This window comes from Triticum urartu, chromosome 4A (genome assembly GCF_056163025.1).
Source record: "Triticum urartu cultivar PI428250 chromosome 4A, HENAU_Tu73, whole genome shotgun sequence".
NCBI classification, from domain to species: Eukaryota; Viridiplantae; Streptophyta; class Magnoliopsida; order Poales; family Poaceae; genus Triticum; species Triticum urartu.
This window is the reverse complement of record NC_141876.1, coordinates 605,511,169-605,532,817: the sequence shown is the minus strand read 5'-3', so window position 1 is coordinate 605,532,817 and position 21,649 is coordinate 605,511,169.

Below are 21,649 nucleotides of genomic sequence, written 5' to 3'. Positions count from 1 at the left end.
ACCTGCGTGTCATTGAACAACGCCATGTAATTACTTTACTTTATTGCTAACCGTTAGCTGTAGTGGTAGAAGTAATAGTTGGCGAGACAACTTCATGAAGACACGATGATGGAGATCATGATGATGGAGATCATGGTGTCATGCCGGTGACGATGATGATCATGGAGCCCCGAAGATGGAGATCAAAAGGAGCAAAGTGATGATGGCCATATCATGTCACTATTTGATTGCATGTGATGTTTATCATGTTTATACATCTTATTTGCTTAGAACGACGGTAGTAAATAAGATGATCCCTCATTAAAATTTCAAGAAAGTGTCGGTGTACTAAAGTAGGGGTACCCTTAGTACCCCGAACTTGTGCACGGGCAGTCGCAGCGTCCCGCGGCAAGGCCTGCCAGGTCACCGCCAAGAACCTCTGTGGTCCCTTTGAAGACCATTCAAGAACAAAGTATTCAAGACAAGGCCCCAGCAAGAGGAGCTTGCCGGGAAGAAGGCAAGACCCCGGCAAGAGGAACTTGCCGGGAAGGCCATCAGAAGCGTTCCAAGACCCCGGCAAGAGGCGCTTGCCGGGAAGGCCGTCCGAGGCATTCCAAGGAACTTGCCGCGGCGCGCTACGCGCCCCGACAAGGCCCGGTGAGCGACAAGCTCCCGGAAGCGACAAGCCGACGGCCGCGGCAAGGCGCTTGCCGCGGCAAGCCCCCACTCCACGCCCGCGCTCCAGCACATCCACCCACGTGTCGCTCCGGGGCCCCTCCCGAGCGCACGTGGCAGGAGGCTGTGCAGCTAGGGGCGTGCGGTGGCACGCAGGCGCTGACAAGACAACCATCGTGGCAAGACGGTGGCGTCCCTAGCGGTCCCTTTCGGTGCTGTCTAGGCGACACAGACGGGCATTTAATGCCCTTGTCCCCTGTCGTCAGGGTTAGGTATGATAACACTGTAGCAGGTAGCTGTGCCTACTACAGCACCTAGCTGTGCCTACCCACGGCACCCTTTCCATTTTTGCCCTTGGCCCCCGTTGCTCTATGTCGGTAACCCCTTGAGTATAAAAGGAGGCCCGTGTGCAACGTAGAGGGGGTCGGCCACCTCGAGAGCTCTCGCGAGGTTCAGCAATTCCACACACTCACGCTCGTTCCCGAGCTAGAAATCAATACCAATCCACAAAGCAGGAGTAGGGTTTTACGCATCCGTGCGGCCCGAACCTGGGTAAATCGCTCGCGTGCTTCGCCTCGATTTACTCCTCGTACGACCAACCGCCTGCTTGCTTCGCCTCGATCTGCTCTTTGCGCAACCTCCGCCCCCCGCCGAACCAAAAGGGACCCGGTCCGCCGGTCCCATAGGTGCCCGTGGATCAGGAACCCCGGCATCTCTGGCGCGCCAGGTAGGGGGCGTCGAAGTGGTGTGAATCAGATCCGGCATTCTTGCGAGCTAGATCTTCATCTTCTTCGTCAGCATGCCTCCGAAGAAGAAGGTTTCGGAGGCAGCTGCTCCGTCCGCGCCGAGCCACCCACCGCAGGAGCAAACGGATGGTGGGGCAGGCGCCGGCGGAAGGGCACGCACCGACGAGGGAACTCTTGGTGCTGCCAGGTCCCAGGGCAAGGCTGCGCTGCCCATCGGCGGCGTGGCCGGCTCCCACAACGACCGGGCGCACTCCAAGACCTCGGCGTCCGTGCATGCACCACGCCCATCTCAGGAGGCGCGGGACCGGCAGCGTCATGGTACTCACGGTACCATGCGCTCGCTGGATCAAGATAGAGCTGGTGGATCCCGGAGCGCCCAGGACCACCATGCGCGTCAACAAGCCAGCGCAAGCGAGACGCGGTCGCCTGGACGGGATACCGCTCCTCCTAACGTGGTTAGGAGTCCGAGCGTATCCCGCTCCTCGCACCGTTCGCTACCGCCGCCCGCCACCGCAGCGGAAGCTCTGGCACGAGCTCAGCTGCTACTGGACTACCCTCCATCGGCGGACAAGATCGACGACTGGAGGGCCACTATCCAGAGTCTCATCGGCTTCGCCAACGGCGACACTCCTCGGCAGCCGAGCACGTTGCAGCCGCGGCGAGTCAGCCAGGCGCAAACCGGTGGAGACAAGACTGGTGGGGGTGCAACTACTGTGCACTCCCCACCCCGAAGGCCAAGATCGCCGACCCGCCGGATCCGCCACGACAGCGACTCCACTGCGTCGTCGGATCCGCGAGCTCGTCGCGACCAACGACAAGTTCTTCAAGAACGGCAGCGGGAAGACGCTCGTACACGCATCGAGCGCCGAAGAGAAGCGCGACGTCAGTCAGACCAGCGCGCTGGGCCCTCTGTCGACATGCATGCGCCAGGGGAACCAGGCGACCTGCCGTACCCGGTAGGTTGCCCTGCGTTCACTCGTGAGCTGCGGCAAGTCCAGTGGCCCAGTACGAAGAACTTCAAGCCCGACGTACCAGAGAAGTACGACGGCAAGTTGCATCCGTCGGAGTTCCTCAGCATCTACACCATCGCGGTGCAGGCTGCTGGGGGGCGGGACGACAAGATCCTTGCCAACTACTTCCCGTTAGTACTCAAGCCCAACGTCAGGTCCTGGCTCATGCATTTACCGGACAACTCCATATCCTCCTGGGCCGAGCTGTGCCATCAGTTTGTTGGCGCCTTCACAGGCGGCCACAAACCTCATGGCCAAGAGAGCGACCTTCATCTGCTCGTCCAGAAGGAAGGAGAGCCCCTGCGCCAGTACATCCAGAGGTTTAGCCGTGTTCACCACAACATCCCAAATATCCACCCTGCCACGGTAATCAGCGTTCCATCAGAACGTGCGTAACCGCAGGATGCGGGAGGAGTTGGCGATGTGCAAGATTCGGGACGTCAGCGAGCTTTATGCCCTGGCCGATAGGTGTGCGCGCGCTGAGGAGGGGAGGAAATTCCCCGGAGAAAGCACTGGAGCAGGAGGATCTGACAGTGAGGATGCCGCCCCGGCAAAGAGAAGCCGGCGGCGCAACAACAGGAAGAAGCAGAACAATGAGGTGCTGGTCGTTGAGCAGTCCGGCAATGAAGGTGACGCCACAAAGGCTACAATCGGTAGCTCCGGCAAGGAAGTTGCCGCATGCACCAACTGTCAGGCTGTGGCGGCCGCCGACAAGCGGGACGGCTCCGGCAAGCAATACTGTAAGATTCATCGCACCAAGGGCCATGACCTCCAGAGCTGCAAGAAGGTCGAGCAGCTCGTCCAGCAACAGAGGGCTGAGTACGAGCGGCGCGACAGGGAGAGAGCCCAAGGGGGTGCCGAGAAGCCTGGCCAGAAGCGCACCGGCCAGGAAGGACGCCGCGGCAAGGCCAAGCAGCGGCAAGGAGACAGACCTCCCCGCGGCTGCGACAGCGACGAAGGTGACGGGGACGATGAAGACATGGATGACGTTGAGACCAGTGAGCAGGAGTTTCAGAAAGCCACAGAGGTCTTGTGCGTTGACGGGGGTGCTTCCCTGCATACCTCGCACTGCCAGCTCAAACAGTGGGTGCGGGAAGTCAATGCAGCGGAACCACCCATCGAATCGCGCAAGCTTCTGAAGTGGTCCAGCACGCCTATCATCTTTGACATTGAGGACCACCCTGATCGCACAACCGCGGTCGGGTGTCTGCCGATGTTGGTTTCACCAACTATCTGCAACCTCAAGGTCACCAAGATGCTAGTTGACGGCGGGGCCGGCTTAAACCTGATCTCCTCCGCTGTGCTCCGAAAACTCCAGATCCCTGACGACGAGCTCGAAGAAACCGGCACATTCCAAGGGATCAACCCGGGAAGGAGCAAGCCGAAGGGGAAGGTTACGCTGCCGGTAACATTCGGCAGCGAGTTAAACTTCAGGACTGAGAGGGTCACGTTCGACGTTGCCGATATCCCGTTGCCTTACAATGGGATACTTGGCCGTCCAGCACTCGCCAAGTTCATGGCGGCCTCTCACTACGCGTATAACGTGCTGAAGATGCCAGGCCCGATAAGCGTCATTTCTGTCCCTGGCGACAAGAAGGACGCTCTTATCTGTGCCGACAAGATCTACCGGGAGGCAGCAGCCACGGCAGACCGTGATCCACTTGCCGCTGAAGCTCCCGGGACCAAGAAGACCAAGTCCGGCAAGAGCTCTGGTGCCCACTCCGGCAAGCGCGCCTCTTTGGAGTGCTGCGCTACCGTCGAGGACGCGCCATCGAGCTCCACCGGCAAGAAGACCAAGTCCGGCAAGAGCTCTGGTGCCCACTCCGGCAAGCGCACCTCTTCGGAGTGCTGCGCTGCCGCCGAGGACGCGCCATCGAGCTCCACCGGCAAGAAGACCAAGTCCGGCAAGAGCTCTGGTGCCCACTCCGGCAAGCGCACCTCTTCAGAGTGCTGCGCTGCCGTCGAGGACGCACCATCGAGCTCCACCGGCAAGAAGACCCAGTCCGGCAAAAGCTCTGATGCCCACTCCGGCATGCGCGCCTCTTCGGAGTGCTGCACTACCGTCGAGGGCGCACCATCGAGCTTCACCGGCAAGCACAAGAAGAAGATGGCAGCTCCGCCAGAGATGAAGAAGGTGTCCGCCAAGGAGGATGGCACTGGTGGTACCTTCACCATCAGTGCCGCGCTTGATCCTAAATAGGAAGGCGTGCTCGTTGCTTTCCTGCGGGCGAATGTCGACGTATTTGCGTGGCAACCGTCTGACATCCCCGGTGTTCCCAGGAAAGTGATTGAGCACCACCTTGCCGTTTGTCCTCATGCGCGGCCCGTCAAGCAGAAAGTCCGGAAGCAGGCGGTGGAGCGCCAAGAATTCATTGTGGAGGAAATCAAGAAACTGGAAGCAGCAGGCCTCGTCAGAGGAGTGCTCCATCCCACGTGGTTGGCCAATCCTGTAGTCATGCGCAAGGCAAACGGGAAATGGAGGCTTTGCATCGATTTCACCGATGTTAACAAAGCTTGTCCCAAAGACCCGTTTCCTTTGCCGCGCATTGACCAGATTGTTGACTCCACAGCTGGGTGTGATTTGCTTTCATTTCTTGACGCATACTCTGGGTATCATCAGATCTTCATGGCAGAGGAGGATGAAGAGAAGACCGCATTTATTACTCCATGTGGCACGTACTGTTTCGTACGGATGCCTTTCGGATTAAAGAATGCCGGTTCAACATTTGCAAGAGTAGTCCATATTGCTCTTGAGCCACAAATACACAGAAATGTGGAAGCCTACATCGATGATATAGTGGTCAAGAGCAAGGACGGAGCAACCCTGATCCAAGACTTGGACGAGACTTTTGCAAATCTGCGCAAGATCAGCCTCAAGCTCAACCCAGAGAAGTGTGTGTTTGGAGTTCCCTCCGGCAAGCTTCTCGGGTTCTTCGTGTCTCAGCGAGGGATTGAAGCCAATCCCGACAAGATCAAGGCCATTGAGCAGATTGAAGCACCGAAGCGCGTCAAGGATGTACAGAAACTTGCCGGTTGCGTGGCTGCTCTCAGCAGGTTCATCTCTCGGTCTGCTGAGCGCGCCCTGCCATTTTTCAAACTATTGAAAAAAGCAGGTCCAATGAAATGGACTCCGGAAGCGGAGGCTGCGCTGCAAGACCTGAAGAGATACCTGTCCTCCCCTCCAATACTTGTCGCGCCTAAACCACAAGAGAAGTTGCTGCTGTACATAGCGGCAACCAATCAAGTGGTTAGTGCTGCGTTAGTAGCAGAGAGGGAGGCGGATGACGAGCCAGCAACCGCGGCAAGCGCATCCAGCGACAAGCAGGGGGCTTCCCCGACAAGCTCTGGTCCCGACAAAGATGAACCCGCGCTGATACACGAGGAGGTACGGAAGAAAATGGTGCAGCGCCCAGTTTACTTTGTCAGTTCCCTCTTGCAGGGGGCTAGGTCAAGGTACTCTGGTGTGCAGAAACTGCTTTTTGGCCTTCTCATGGCCTCGAGAAAGCTGCGCCATTACTTCCAAGCACATGAGATCACAGTGGTCACTCGCTTTCCGCTGAAAAGGATACTGCAGAATCCAGAAGCAACCGGCAGGATTGTTGAGTGGGCACTGGAACTGTCAAGCTTTGGTCTCAAGTTTGAAAGCACTTCAACTATCCAGAGCAGAGCATTGGCAGAATTCATAGCGGAATGGATGCCAACTCCGGATGAAGAAATCCCGGAGACGAGCATCCCCGACAAAGAAGCTAACAAAGAGTGGCTGATGTACTTTGATGGTGCCTTCTCGCTGCAAGGCGCTGGTGTGCTGCTTGTCGCGCCCACCGGAGAGCACCTCAAGTACATAGTCCAAATGCACTTTCCCAAGGAGCAAGCAACAAACAATACTGCAGAGTATGAGGGATTGCTTGCCGGTCTCCGGATCGCGGCAGACCTTGGGATCAAGAAGCTCATTGTCAGGGGTGACTCACAGCTTGTCGTCCGCCAAGTAAACAAGAATTATCAGAGTCCGTTGATGGAAGCTTACGTCGACGAAGTGAGAAATCTAGAAGAGTGCTTTGACGGCCTGCAAATGGAGCACGTTCCGAGAACTCAGAACGCCATTGCTGATGGCCTGTCAAAGTGCGCCGCACTTAAGTTACCTGTGGAACCAGGGACCTTTGTGCTCAAGCTCACTCAAACATCCGTAACACCATCAACTGGACAAAGCAAGAAGAGGAAGTTGATTCCTGGTGACTACCTACCGGCAGAGCTTCCCGAAGCCGCCGCCAAGAAGGTCCCCAAGATCAACACCGAAGGCGCTGAGGAGCGAGATGCTCCGGCAAACCCCATGGTTTGTTCCGTTGAAGCAGAAGCTCCCGGCAAGTTTGTCGCGAGATGTCACGCTCCGGCAGAGACACAGCTTCTCGCCGTAGAAGCAGATATTCCCGCAGCAACCTCCAAGATCAACGCCAAGAGCGTCGGTGAGCCAGATGCTCCGGCAAGCCCTAGGGTTTGTTCCGTTGAAGCTGAAGCTCCCGGCAAGCTTGTCGCGGAACGTCAAGCTCCCGCAAAGACACAGCTTCTCGCCGTAGAAGCGGACGTTCCCGCAGCAGCAGAGTCGCCTTTAGTCCTTGTTGTCGAGCCACGGGCTCCAACATGGGCGCAGCAGATTGTCTGTTTCCTTCAGACAGGAGAACTTCCCGAAGAGCAAGAAGAAGCCGAAAGAGTAGCCCGGTAGTCAAGTATGTACCAGCTCGTCGACAAGACGCTGTACAGAAGAAGACTCAACGGTGTGAAATTGAGGTGCACTCCCCGGGAAGACGGACAGAAGCTGTTGGCAGAGATACACGGAGGCATATGTGGTCACCACATTGGCGCAAGAGCACTCGTCGGCAAAGCATTCCGGCAAGGTTTCTTCTGGCCAACAGCCCTCCAGGATGCAACTGCACAAGTAACCAAGTGTGAAGCGTGCCAGTTCCATTCCAAGCAGATACACCAGCCAGCTCAAGCTCTCCAGACGATCCCTTTATCTTGGCCCTTTTCGGTCTGGGGGCTCGACATCCTTGGCCCCTTCCCCCGAGCTGTCGGGGGCTTTGAGTACTTGTATGTCGCAATCGACAAGTTCACAAAGTGGCCGGAAGTGGAACCAGTGAGGAAGGTGACCGCACAGTCAGCCGTCAAGTTCTTCAGGTCGATTGTTTGCCGCTTCGGGATCCCTAACCGGATAATCACCGACAACGGCACACAGTTCACGAGCCACGCCTTCATGCAGTACATCCAAGATCTCGGCGCCAAAGTCCGCTTCGCTTCTGTTGCTCACCCAAGGAGCAACGGTCAAGTGGAAAGGGCAAATGCTAAGGTGCTGCGCGGGCTCAAGACCAGAACTTTCGACAGGCTGCACAAGTGCGGAAGAAACTGGATCGAGGAGCTACCGGTGGTTCTTTGGTCGATCAGAACGACGCCAAATCGAGCCACTGGACAGACACCCTTTGCTCTAGTCTATGGAGCAGAGGCAGTTACCCCCACAGAACTCGTATACAAGTCACCTCGAGTGCTCGCTTACGATGAGCTTGAGCAAGAGCGGCTGCGGCAAGATGACGCGCTGCTCCTTGAGGAAGATCGTCTCCAGGCTGCTGTGCGAGCTGCTCGCTACCAGCAAGCTCTGCGCCGCTACCATAGCCGCAGAGTCAGTGCCAGGAGTCTCGAGGAAGGCGACCTTGTTCTTCGGCGCGTTCAGTCGGCCAAGAATTCAAACAAGTTGACGCCGAAGTGGGAAGGCCCTTACCGGGTGAAACGAGTCACAAGGCCTGGCGCTGTCCGCCTTGAGACCGAAGATGGCATCCCAGTGAGCAACTCCTGGAACATCGAGCATCTTCGTAAGTTTTACCCGTAAGGCGCGGTTGTCGGACCCCGTCCGGCAACCACCTTTCTGTACGAGTCTTGCCGCTGTTGCATGTAATCCTCTATACAGAGCCAGGCGCAGACCCTGAGCACCAGAAAATGAAGCGCTGCATACCCCGGGGGCTATAGCATGCATGCTAGGTTGAGTCTGAGTCTCGTCCTTGGTTAGGGTCGATAGTCCCTAACAGCGGCTAACCCCTAGCTTAGAGGTCGAGTGTCCGTCCCTTTGCTTTTCCTTCGTTCGCAGGGCTCGCGCGTCCTGGCCAGACCACTTGGAGACGAAAAGGAGAAGAAGGGCGCGCCGGCACCTGGGCCCCGGCAAGAGCGCCGGGGGCTGCGGATGCCAAAATGTCGCCCCCGGCAAGCTAGAGTTGCCGGGGGCTGCAATATCAGATAAGTCTTTCATCCCTCTTCATGCATCCTCCTATGGACTGGGGAGTGTGAAACCGCGTTTCTTCCCAAAAACTGCCATGCTCCCCCGACTCTAGGCCCTGGAGCGCGTTCCCGGGGCCAAGTTTGGTCGTAGCCGCAGCAGCGAAGGGATGAAACGAGGAGGCCGCGCCCACCTCGTTCCCGCCTCCGTCGAAGGCGTGAGAAAGGTCGAGCGACGTGGGAAGGCGGCAGGGCCTGTTGCCGGGAACGTCTGTCCGAGAGACACCAAGGATCTGTTCCTTGGCGTGGGTTCAATCCGCGAGGCAAATAACCCGGCAAACTCCCCTTTTTCATTAAAAAACATCCCATACAGGTACAGTCCATAGAGGATGAAAAACATGAAAGAGAGGATTACAAGTTCTAGATACAACTAAGGCCCGAGGGCTTACAATTAAAAAGATAAGGTGCCCGTAATCCCTTTCCTGTCCCTCCCTTCAGGAGGTAGATCAAGGAGGCGAAAAGGGGAAAGGGGCGCCAAGGCGAGCTACAGGTGCCAGAAGACACCAAGAGAACATCCCGGGGGCCGGACGGTGATGGCGACGCCAGGAGAAGGGTGCGAAGGAGGGGCGGCAGGACGTCAGCGCGCTGTCGAGGGCACCACGCCCTCGTACTCCGACCTGACGGCCTTGTCGCCAGCCCTCTTCCCCTTCCACGGCCTCCCTACGCCAGCCGCCCAAGGAGACGCCCCCGGGGAGTTCAAGAAGCCGGCGGCGCGGATGGTGGGGTCGTCGGTGCCGCACAAGACGGCGCCCGACACCTAGTCGGAGCCGCCATCCTGCCGCCCGCCACCCTCACCATCACTGCCGCTCTCCTCCTCGTCACTCTCGCTCGAGGAGGAGCCTTCGCTATCGGAGGAGCTGTCCACGCAGCACTTCGCCCGGGTGCCGAAGCACCCGAAGACCTTAACGGAGAGGAGATCGCCCTCCACCAGCTTAAAATGGAGGGTGAGTCCCCCCGTCAAGCTGTGGATGCGGGCGAACATCTTCCACCCCCGATCGAGATACATCACACTAGGGGCTGGGAACACCACGCGGACTCGCGTGCCGCTGATCCCACAGCCCCTCATGTGTAATCTCATAGTTTCGGGCGGGTCCGACTCCATCGCGCTCGCGAACGGAGCAGGAAGTCGGAGGCGACGACGAGGCGCCCGGTGCAGCTTGACGAAGAACTCGCAGGGGTCGTCCCCTATATGGACCGCCGCGGGGAGAGGAGCCGCCGGCGGGGGCGAAGCTGGCGCGTCGCCCCGTCCGCCTCTTCCCCGAGCGCCTCGACCTCGTCCTCGACCTCGTCCATGACCTCGCCCCCTCCCTCTTCCCCTTATGGCTGGCTCTGCCACCATGAGCGAGGAAGAGGGGAGGGTGCGCTGTTTGGCGGCGACCCTCGCCGCCACCGATGAAGGCCCGGGATTCCCTTTCTCCATGGCGAATGAGAGAAAGGGGAGCAGAAGCTGAAGAAAGGAGGAGACGAGAAGGTGCAGGCTTCGGTGCTCCCTTCCCGCTCCTTATAAAGGAGCGAAGTGGGAGCCCAGCCGCCCCGCTCGGCGAATCAAGGCACGAGAAGAGCAGGGAGGCGGGCCGACCCGCCCCCTCTGCTCGCAACGGCGAATCAAGGCACGAGAAGAGCAGGAAGTGCATGGGAGCCGCGTGGCGGGGATGCAGAACTGAGGCGACGGATGGGACGGCCTCACCCTACCCCGTAATCTCGGGGAGTGGGCGCTTCGAAAACCGCACGCCGGCCCCGTCCAGTAAATGCGCCACGCCCCCACGCCTATCTCCGCTTGGAGAAGAGGGCGTGGGCCGTTCCCCTTCATCATGGCTAGACGCAAGCCCGCGGGGCTCAGCCCCGCGCGCCCGCGCCGCCCACGTCACCCACGATGCCGTGTTTGTCGCGTGCAGTTCCGGGCGTGCACGATGGATGCGGAGGAAGATTCGGCGTGACCTAGGCCGCGCGTGCCCGTGCACTGTTTTGGGCCTGGCCCAACAGCGCTCGGCACCGTGTCTGGCCCAGGCCTGGGGGCTCCTGTCGGTGTACTAAAGTAGGGGTACCCTTAGTACCCCGAACTTGTGCACGGGCAGTCGCAGCGTCCCGCGGCAAGGCCTGCCAGGTCACCGCCAAGAACCTCCGTGGTCCCTTTGAAGACCATTCAAGAACAAAGTATTCAAGACAAGGCCCCGGCAAGAGGAGCTTGCCGGGAATAAGGCAAGACCCCGGCAAGAGGAACTTGCCGGGAAGGCCATCAGAAACGTTCCAAGACCCCGGCAAGAGGCGCTTGCCGGGAAGGCCGTCCGAGGCATTCCAAGGAACTTGCCGCGGCGCGCTACGTGCCCCGACAAGGCCCGGTGAGCGACAAGCTCCCGGAAGCGACAAGCCGACGGCCGCGGAAAGGCGCTTGCCGCGGCAAGCCCCCACTCCACGCCCGCGCTCCAGCACATCCACCCACGTGTCGCTCCGGGGCCCCTCCCGAGCGCACGTGGTAGGAGGCTGTGCAGCTAGGGGCGTGCGGTGGCACGCAGGCGCTGACAAGACAACCATCGTGGCAAGACGGTGGCGTCCCTAGCGGTCCCTTTCGGTGCTGTCTAGGCGACACAGACAGGCATTTAATGCCCTTGTCCCCTGCCGTCAGGGTTAGGTATGATAACACTGTAGCAGCTAGCTGTGCCTACTACAGCACCTAGCTATGCCTACCCACGGCACCCTTTCCATTTTTGCCCTTGGCCCCCGTTGCTCTATGTCGTTAACCCCTTGAGTATAAAAGGAGGCCCGTGTGCAACGTAGAGGGGGTAGGCCACCTCGAGAGCTCTCGCGAGGTTCAGCAATTCCACACACTCACGCTGGTTCCCGAGCTAGAAATCAATACCAATCCACAAAGCAGGAGTAGGGTTTTACGCATCCGTGCGGCCCGAACCTGGGTAAATCGCTCGCGTGCTTCGCCTCGATTTACTCCTCGTACGACCAACCGCCCGCTTGCTTCGCCTTGATCTGCTCTTTGCGCAACCTCCGGCCCCCGTCGAACCAAAAGGGACCCGGTCCGCCGGTCCCATAGGTGCCCGTGGATCAGGAACCCCGGCAGAAAGTGTTCCCCCTAACTGTGCACCGTTGTGACAGTTCGTTGTTTTCAAGCACCACGTGATGATTGGGTGTGATAGATTCTAACGTTCACATACAACGGGTGTAAGACAGATTTACACACGCGAAACACTTAGGTTGACTTGACGAGCCTAGCATGTACAGACATGGTCTCAGAACACAAGAGACCGAAAGGTCGAGCATGAGTCGTATAGAAGATACGATCAACATGAAGATGTTCACCGATGTTGACTAGTCCGTCTCACGTGATGATCGGACACAGCCTAGTTGACTCGTATCATGTAATCACTTAGATGACTAGAGGGATGTCTATCTGAGTGGGAGTTCATAAGATGAACTTAATTATCCTGAACATAGTCAAAAGATCTTCGCAAATTATGTCGTAGCTCGTGCTTCAGTTCTACTATTTAGATATGTTCCTAGAGAAAATTTAGTTGAAAGTTGATAGTAGCAATTATGCGGACTAGGTCCGTAAACTGAGAATTGTCCTCATTGCTTCATAGAAGGCTTATGTCCTTAATGCACCGCTCAGTGTGCTGAGCCTTGAATGTCGTCTGTGGATGTTGCGAACATCTGACATACACATTTTGATAACTACGTGATAGTTCAGTTAAACGGTTTAGAGTTGAGGCACCGAAGACGTTTTGAAACGTCGCGAAACATATGAGATGTTTCGAGGGCTGAAATTGGGATTTCAGGCTCGTGCCCACGTCAAGAGGTATAAGACCTCCGACGATTTTCTTAGCCTGCAAACTAAGGGAGAAAAGCTCAATTGTTGAGCTTGTGCTCAGATTTTCTGAGTACAACAATCATTTGAATCAAGTGGGAGTTGATCTTCCAGATGAGATAGTAATGTTTCTCCGAAGTCATTACCACCAAGCTGCTAGAGCTTCGTGATGAACTATAAATGTATCAGGAACATATATGATGATCCTTGAAATACTCGCGATGTTTGACACCGCGAAAGTAGAAATCAAGAAGGAGCATCAATTGTTGATGGTTAGTGAAACCACTAGTTTCAAGAAGGGCAAGGGCAAGAAGGGATACTTCATGAAACGGCAAATCAGCTGCTGCTCTAGTGAAGAAACCCAAGGTTGAACCCAAACCCGAGACTAAGTGCTTCTGTGATAAGGGGAACAGCCACTGGAGCACAATTACCCTAGATACTTGGTAGATTAGAAGGCTGGCAAGGTCGATAGAAGTATATTGGATATACATTGTGTTAATGTGTACTTTACTAAGTACTCCTAGTAGCACCATGGTATTAGATACCGGTTCGGTTGCTAAGTGTTAGTAACTCGAAATAAAAGCTACGGAATAAACGGAGACTAGCTAAAAGTGAGATGACGATATGTGTTGGAAGTATTTCCAAGGTTGATCAAATATCGTACGCTCCCTCTACCATCGAGATTGGTGTTTGCGTTGAGCATAGACATGATTGGATTATGTCTATCCCAATACGGTTGTTCATTTAAGGAGAATAATGGTTACTCTGTTTATTTGAATAATACCTTCAATGGTCTTACACCTAAAATGAATGGTTTATTGAATCTCGATCGTAGTGATACACATGTTCATGCCAAAAGATAGTAATGATAGTACCACCTACTTGTGGCACTGCCACGTAAGTCATATCGGTATAAAACGCATGAAGAAGCTCCATGTTGATGGATCTTTGGGCTCACTCGTTTTGAAGAGTTTGAGACATGTGAATCATGTTTATTGGTGTATATGCATGAAGAAACTCCATGCAAATGGACCGTTTGGACTCACTTGATTTTGAATCACTTGAGACATGCAAATCATACCACATGGGCAAGATGACTGAAAGCCTCATTTTCAGTAAAATGGAACTAGAAAGCAACTTGTTGGAAGTAATACATTTTGATGTGTGCAGTCCAATGAGTGCTGAGGCGTGTAGTGGATATCGATATGTTCTTACTTCACAGATGATTTGAGTAGATGTTGAGAATATTTACTTGATGAATCACGAGTCTGAATTATTGAAAGGTTCAAGTAATTTCAGGGTGAAGTTGAAAGATCGTCGTGACAAGAGGATAAAATATCTATGATATGATCATAGAGATGAATATCTGAATTACGAGTTTAGCACAGAATTAAGACATTGTGGAAATTGTTTCACAACCGATACAGCCTGGAACACCATAGGGTGATGGTGTGTCTGAACATCATAACTGCACCCTATTGGATATGATGCATACCATGATGTCTCTTATCGAATTACCACAAAACTTTATGGGTTAGGCATTAGAGACAACCACATTCACTTTAAATAGGGCACCACGTAATTCCGATGAGATGACACCGGTATGAACTATGGTTTAGAGAAACCTAAAGCTGTCATTTCTTAAAAGTTTGGGGCTGCGACGCTTATGTGAAAAAGTTTCAGTCTGATAAGCTCGAACCCAAAGCGGATAAATGCATCTTCATAGGACACCCAAAACAGTTGGGTATACCTCCTATCTCAGATTCGAAAGCAATAAGGGATTGTTTCTAGAATCGGGTCCTTTCTCGAGGAAAAGTTTCTCTCGAAAGAATTGAGTGGGAGGATGGTGGAGACTTGATGAGGTTATTGAACCGTCACTTCAACTAGTGTATAGAAGGGCACAAAGAGTTGTTCCTGTGGCACCTACACCAATTGAAGTGGAAGCTTATGATATTGATCATGAGACTTCGGATCAAGTCACTCCCAAACCTCGTAGGATGACAAGGATGCGTACTACTTCAGAGTGGTACATAATCCTGTCATGGAAGTCATGTTGCTAGACAACAATGAACCTACGAGCTATGGAGAAGCGATGGTGGGCCCGGATTCCGATAAATGGCTCGAGGCCATATAATCCGAGAGAGGATCCGTATATGAAAACAAAGTATAGACTTTGGAAGAACTACTTGATGGTCGTAAGGCTGTTAGGTACATATGGATTTTAAAAGGAAGACGGACAATGATGGTAAGTATCACCATTAAGAAAGCTCGACTTGTCGTTAAGATGTTTTCCGACAAGTTCAAGGAGTTGACTATGATGAGACTTTCTCACTCGTAGCGATGCTAAGAGTCTGTTGGAACTATATTAGCGATTATTGCATTATTTATGAAATCTTGCAGATAGGATGTCAAAACATTGTTTCCTCAACGATTTTCTTGAGGAAAGGTTGTATGTGATACAACCGGAAGGTTTTGTCAATCCTGAAAGATGCTAACAAGTATGCAAAGCTCCAGCACTCCTTCTAAGGACTGGAGTGAGCATCTCGGAGTTGGAATGTATGCTTTGATGAGATGATCAAAGATTTTGGGTGTATACAAAGTTTATGAGAAACTTGTATTTCCAAAGAAGTGAGTGGGAGCACTATAGAATTTTTGATAAATATATGTTGTTGACATATTGTTGATCGGAAATGATGTAGAATTTCTAGAAAGCATGCAGAGTTATTCAATGGAAAGCCTAGATTAAGCTACTTGAACATTGAGCATCAAGATCTATAAGGATAGATCAAAACGCTTAATGGTACTTTCAAATGAGCACATACCTTGACATGATCTTGAAGGTGTTCAAGATGGATCAGTCAAAGAAGGAGTTCTTGCCTGAGTTGTAAGGTATGAAGTTAAGACTTAAAGCTCGACCACGGCAGAAGAAAGAGGAAGGACGAAGGTCGTCCCCTATGCTTTTGTCATAGGCTCTCTACAGTATGCTATGCTGTGTGCCGCACCTGAAGTGTGCCTTGCCATGAGTCAGTCAAGGGGTACAAGAGTGATCCAAGAATGGATCACAGGACAGCGGTCAAAGTTATCCTTAGTAACTAGTGGACTAAGTAATTTTCTCAATTATGGAGGTGGTAAAAGAGTTCGTCGTAAAGGGTTATGCCGATGCAAACTTTGACACTAATCCAGATTATTCTGAGTAGTAGACTGGATTCGTATAGTAGAACAGTTATTTGGAATAGCTCCAAATAGAACGTGGTAGCTGCATCTAGGAGATGACATAGAGATTTGTAAAGCACACACGGATCTGAAAGATTCAGACCCGTTGACTATAACCTCTCTCACAAGCATAACATGATCAAACCCAGAACTCTTTGGGTGTTAGTCACATGGGGATGTGACCTTGAGTGTTAATCACATAGCGATGTGAACTGGATTATTGACTCTAGTGCAAGTGGGAGACTGTTGGAAATATGCCCTAGAGGCAATAATAAATTGATTATTATTATATTTCCTTGTTCATGATAATCGTTTATTATCCATGCTAGAATTGTATTGATAGGAAACTCAGATACATGTGTGGATACATAGACAACACCATGTCCCTAGTAAGCCTCTGTTGGGGAACGTTGCAGAAAACAAAAAAATTTCTACGGTTTCACCAAGATCCATCTAGGAGTTCATCTAGCAACGAGTGATTAGATGCATCTACGTACCTTGTAGATCGCGAGCGGAAGCGTTCAAAGAACGTGGATGAGGGAGTCGTACTCGACGTGATTCGAATCACCGAAGATCCTAGCACCGAACGGACGGCACCTCCGCGTTCAACACACGTACGGAACAGCCACGTCTCCTTCTTCTTGATCCAGCAAGGGGGAAGGAGAGGTTGAGGGAGATGGCACCAGCAGCAGCACGATGGCGTGGTGATGATGGAGCTGCAGTACTCCGTCAGGGCTTCGCCAAGCGCTATGGAGGAGGAGGAGGTGTTGGAGAGGGAGAAGGAGGCAACCAAAGGCGTGTCTGAAAAGCCCTCCTTCCCCCACTATATATAGGAGGGCCAAGGGGGGGGCGCCGGCCCTAGGAGATCCAATCTCCTAGGGGGTGCGGCCAAGGGGGAGGAATCCCTCCTCCCCAAGGCACCTAGGAGGTGCCTTCCCCTCCTAGGACTCTTCCTCCTTCAAACCCTAGGCGCATGGGCCTCTTGGGGCTGGTGCCCTTGGCCCATGTAGGCCAAGGCGCACCCCCTACAGCCCATGTGGCCCCCAGGAGAGGTGGCCCCACCCGGTGGGCCCCCGGGACCCTTCTGGTGGTCCCGGTACAATACCGATAACCCCGAAACTTGTCCCGATGGCCGAAATAGTACTTCCTATATATAATTATTTACCTCCGGACCATTCCGGAACTCCTCGTGACGTCCGGGATCTCATCCGGGACTCCGAACAACATTCGGGTTACTGCATATACATATCCCTACAACCCTAGCGTCACGGAACCTTAAGTGTGTAGACCCTACGGGTTCGGGAGACATGTAGACATGACCGAGATCACCTCCGGTCAATAACCAAAAGCGGGATCTGGATACCCATGTTGGCTCCCACATGCTCCTCGATGATCTCATCAGATGAACCACTATGTCGAGGATTCAAACAACCCGTATACAATTCCCTTTGTCAATCGGTATGTTACTTGCTCGAGATCCGATCGTCGGTATCCCAATACCTCGTTCAATCTCGTTACCAGCAAGTCACTTTACTCGTACCGTAATGCATGATCCCGTGACCAAACACTTGGTCACTTTGAGCTCATTATGATGATGCATTACTGAGTGGGCCCAGTGATACCTCTCCGTTATACGGAGTGACAAATCCCCGTCTTGATCCATGTCAACCCAACAGACACTTTCGAAGATACCCGTAGTATACATTTATAGTCACCCAGTTATGTTGTGACATTTGGCACACCCAAAGCACTCCTACGGTATCCGGGAGTTACACGATCTCGTGGTCTTAGGAAAAGATACTTGACATTGGAAAACTCTAGCAAACGAACTATACGATCTTGTGCTATGTTTAGGATTGGGTCTTGTCCATCTCATCATTCTCCTAATGATGTGATCTCGTTACCAATGACATCCAATGTCCATAGTCAGGAAACCATGACTATCTGTTGATCAACGAGCTAGTCAACTAGAGGCTTACTAGGGACATGTTGGTGTCTATTATTCACACATGTATTACGATTTCCGGATAATACAGTTATAGCATGAATAAAGACAATTATCATGAACAAAGAAATATAATAATAATACTTTTATTATTGCCTCTAGGGCATATTTCCAACAGTCTCCCACTTGCACTAGAGTCAATAATCTAGTTACATTGTGATGAATCGAACACCCATGGAATTCTGGTGTTGATCATGTTTTGCTCTAGGGAGAGGTTTAGTCAACGGATCTGCTACATTTAGGTCCGTATGTACTTTACAAATCTCTATGTCTCCATCTTGAGCATTTTCACGAATGGAGTTGAAGCGACGCTTGATGTGCCTTGTCTTCTTGTGAAACCTGGGCTCCTTTGCAAGAGCAATAGCTCCAGTGTTGTCACAGAAGAGCTTGATCGGCCCCGACGCATTGGGTATGACTACTAGGTCGGTGATGAACTCCTTCACCCATACTGCTTCATGTGCTGCCTCTGAGGCTGCCATGTACTCCGCTTCACATGTAGATCCTGCCACGACGCTCTGTTTGCAACTGCACCAGCTTACTGCCCCACCATTCAAAATATACACGTATCCGGTTTGTGACTTAGAGTCATCCAGATCTGTGTCGAAGCTAGCATCGACGTAACCCTTTACGACGAGCTCTTCGTCACCTCCATAAACGAGAAACATTTCCTTAATCCTTTTCAGGTACTTCAGGATATTCTTGACCGCTGTCTAGTGTTCCTTGCCGGGATTACTTTGGTACCTTCCTACCAAACTTACGGCAAGGTTTACATCAGGTCTGGTACACAGCATGGCATACATTATAGAACCTATGGCTGAGGCATAGGGGATGACACTCATCTCTTCTATATCTTCTGCCGTGGTCGGACATTGAGCTGAGCTCAATTTCACACCTTGTAACACAGGCAAGAACCCCTTCTTAGAATGATCCATATTGAATTTCTTCAATATCTTATCAAGGTATGTGCTTTGTGAAAGACCTATGAGGCGTCTTGATCTATCTCTATAGATCTTGATACCTAATATATAAGCAGCTTCACCAAGGTCCTTCATTGAAAAACTTTTATTCAAGTAGGCCTTAATGCTGTCCAAGAGTTCTATATCATTTCCCATCAAAAGTATGTCATCTACATATAATATGAGAAATGCTACAGAGCTCCCACTCACTTTCTTGTAAACGCAGGCTTCTCCATAAGTCTGCGTAAACCCAAACGCTTTGATCATCTCATCAAAGCGAATGTTCCAACTCCGAGATGCTTGCACCAGCCCATAAATTGAGCGTTGGAGCTTGCACACCTTGTCAGCATTCTTAGGATCGACAAAACCTTCCGGTTGCATCATATACAATTCTTCCTTAAGGAAACCATTAAGGAATGCCGTTTTGACGTCCATCTGCCATATCTCATAATCATAAAATGCGGCAATTGCTAACATGATTCGGACGGACTTCAGCTTTGCTACCAGTGAGAAAGTCTCATCGTAGTCAACCCCTTGAACTTGTCGATAACCCTTAGCGACAAGCCGAGCTTTATAGATGGTCACATTACCATCCGCGTCTGTCTTCTTCTTAAAGATCCATTTATTTTCTATGGCTCGCCGTTCAACGGGCAAGTCAGTCAAAGTCCATACTTCGTTTTCATACATGGATCCTATCTCGGATTTCATGGCTTCTAGCCATTTGTTGGAATCCGGGCCCGCCATCGCTTCTTCATAGTTCGAAGGTTCACCGTTGTATAACAACATGATTTCCAAGACAGGGTTGCCGTACCACTCTGGTGCGGAACGTGTCCTTGTGGACCTTCGAATTTCAGTAGGAGCTTGATCAGAAGTATCTTGATCATCATCAATAACTTCCTCTCTAGTCGGTGCAGGCGTCTCAGGAACATTTTCTTGAGTTGCGCCATTTTCCGGTTTAAGAGGTAATACTTCATCAAGTTCTACTTTCCTCCCACTTACTTCTTTCGAGAGAAACTCTTTCTCTAGAAAGGATCCATTCTTGGCAACAAAGATCTTGCCTTCGGATCTGAGGTAGAAGATATACCCAATAGTTTCTTTAGGGTATCCTATGAAGACGCATTTTTCCGATTTGGGTTCGAGCTTTTCAGGTTGAAGTTTCCTGACATAAGCATCGCATCCCCAAACTTTTAGAAACGACAGCTTAGGTTTCTTCCCAAACCATAATTCAACGATGTCGTCTCAACGGATTTCGACGGTGCCCTATTTAAAGTGAATGCGGCAGTCTCTAAAGCATAGCCCCAAAAGGATAACGATAAATCGGCAAGAGACATCATAGATCGCACCAAATCTAATAGAGTGCGATTACGACGTTCGGACACACCATTACGCTGAGGTGTTCCAGGCAGCGTGAGTTGTGAAACTATTCCACATTTTCTTAAGTGTGTACCAAACTCGTGACTCAAGTATTCTCCTCCACAATCTGATCGTAGAAACTTGATTTTCCTGTCACGTTGATTCTCAACTTCACTCTGAAATTCCTTGAACTTTTCAAAGGTCTCAGACTTGTGTTTCATTAAGTAGACATACCCATATCTACTCAAGTCATCAGTGAGGGTGAGAACATAACGATAGCCACCGCGAGCCTCAATACTCATTGGACCACACACATCAGTATGTATGATTTCCAATAAGTTGGTTGCTCGCTCCATTGTTCCTGAGAACGGAGTCTTGGTCATTTTACCCATGAGGCATGGTTCGCACGTGTCAAATGATTCATAATCAAGTGACTCTAAAAGTCCATCAGCATGGAGCTTCTTCATGCGTTTGACACCTATGTGACCAAGGCGGCAGTGCCACAAGTATGTGGGACTATCATTATCAATCTTACATCTTTTGGTACTTACATTATGAATATGTGTAACATTACGCTCGAGATTCATAAAGAATAAACCATTCACCATCGGAGCATGACCATAAAACATATCTCTCATATAAATAGAACAACCATTATTCTTGGATTTAAATGAGTAGCCATCTCGAATTAAACGAGATCCTGATACAATGTTCATGCTCAAACTTGGCACTAAATAACAATTATTGAGGTTCAAAACTAATCCCGTAGGTAAATGTAGAGGTAGCGTGCCGACGGCGATCACATCGACCTTGGAACCATTCCCGACGCGCATCGTCACCTCGTCCTTCGCCATTCTCCATTTATTCCGCAGCTCCTGCTGTGAGTTACAAATGTGAGCAACCGCACCGGTATGAAATACCCAGGAGCTACTACGAGTACTGGTAAGGTACACATCAATTACATGTATATCACATATACCTTTCGTTTTGCCGGCCTTCTTGTCCGCTAAGTATTTGGGGCAGTTCCGCTTCCAGTGACCACTTTCCTTGCAATAAAAGCACTCAGTCTCGGGCTTGGGTCCATTCTTTGGCTTCTTCCCGGCAGCTTGCTTGTCGGGCGCGGCAACTCCCTTGCCGTCCTTCTTGAAATTCTTTTTACCCTTGCCCTTCTTGAACTTAGTGGTTTTATTGACCATCAACACTTGATGTTCCTTCTTGACTTCTACCTCTGCTGATTTCAGCATAGCAAATACTTCAGGAATGGTCTTTTCCATCCCCTGCATATTGAAGTTCATCACAAAGCTCTTGTAGCTCGGTGGAAGCGACTGAAGGATCCTGTCAATGACCGCGTCATCTGGGAGATTAACTCCCAGCTGAGTCAAGCGGTCATGTAACCCAGACATAGTGAGTATGTGCTCACTGACAGAACTATTTTCCTCCATCTTACAGCTAAATAATTTGTCGGAGACTTCATATCTCTCGACCCGGGCATGAGCTTGAAAACCATTTTCAGCTCTTCGAACATCTCATATGCTCCATGTCTCCCAAAACGCTTTTGGAGCCCCGGCTCTAAGCTGTAAAGCATG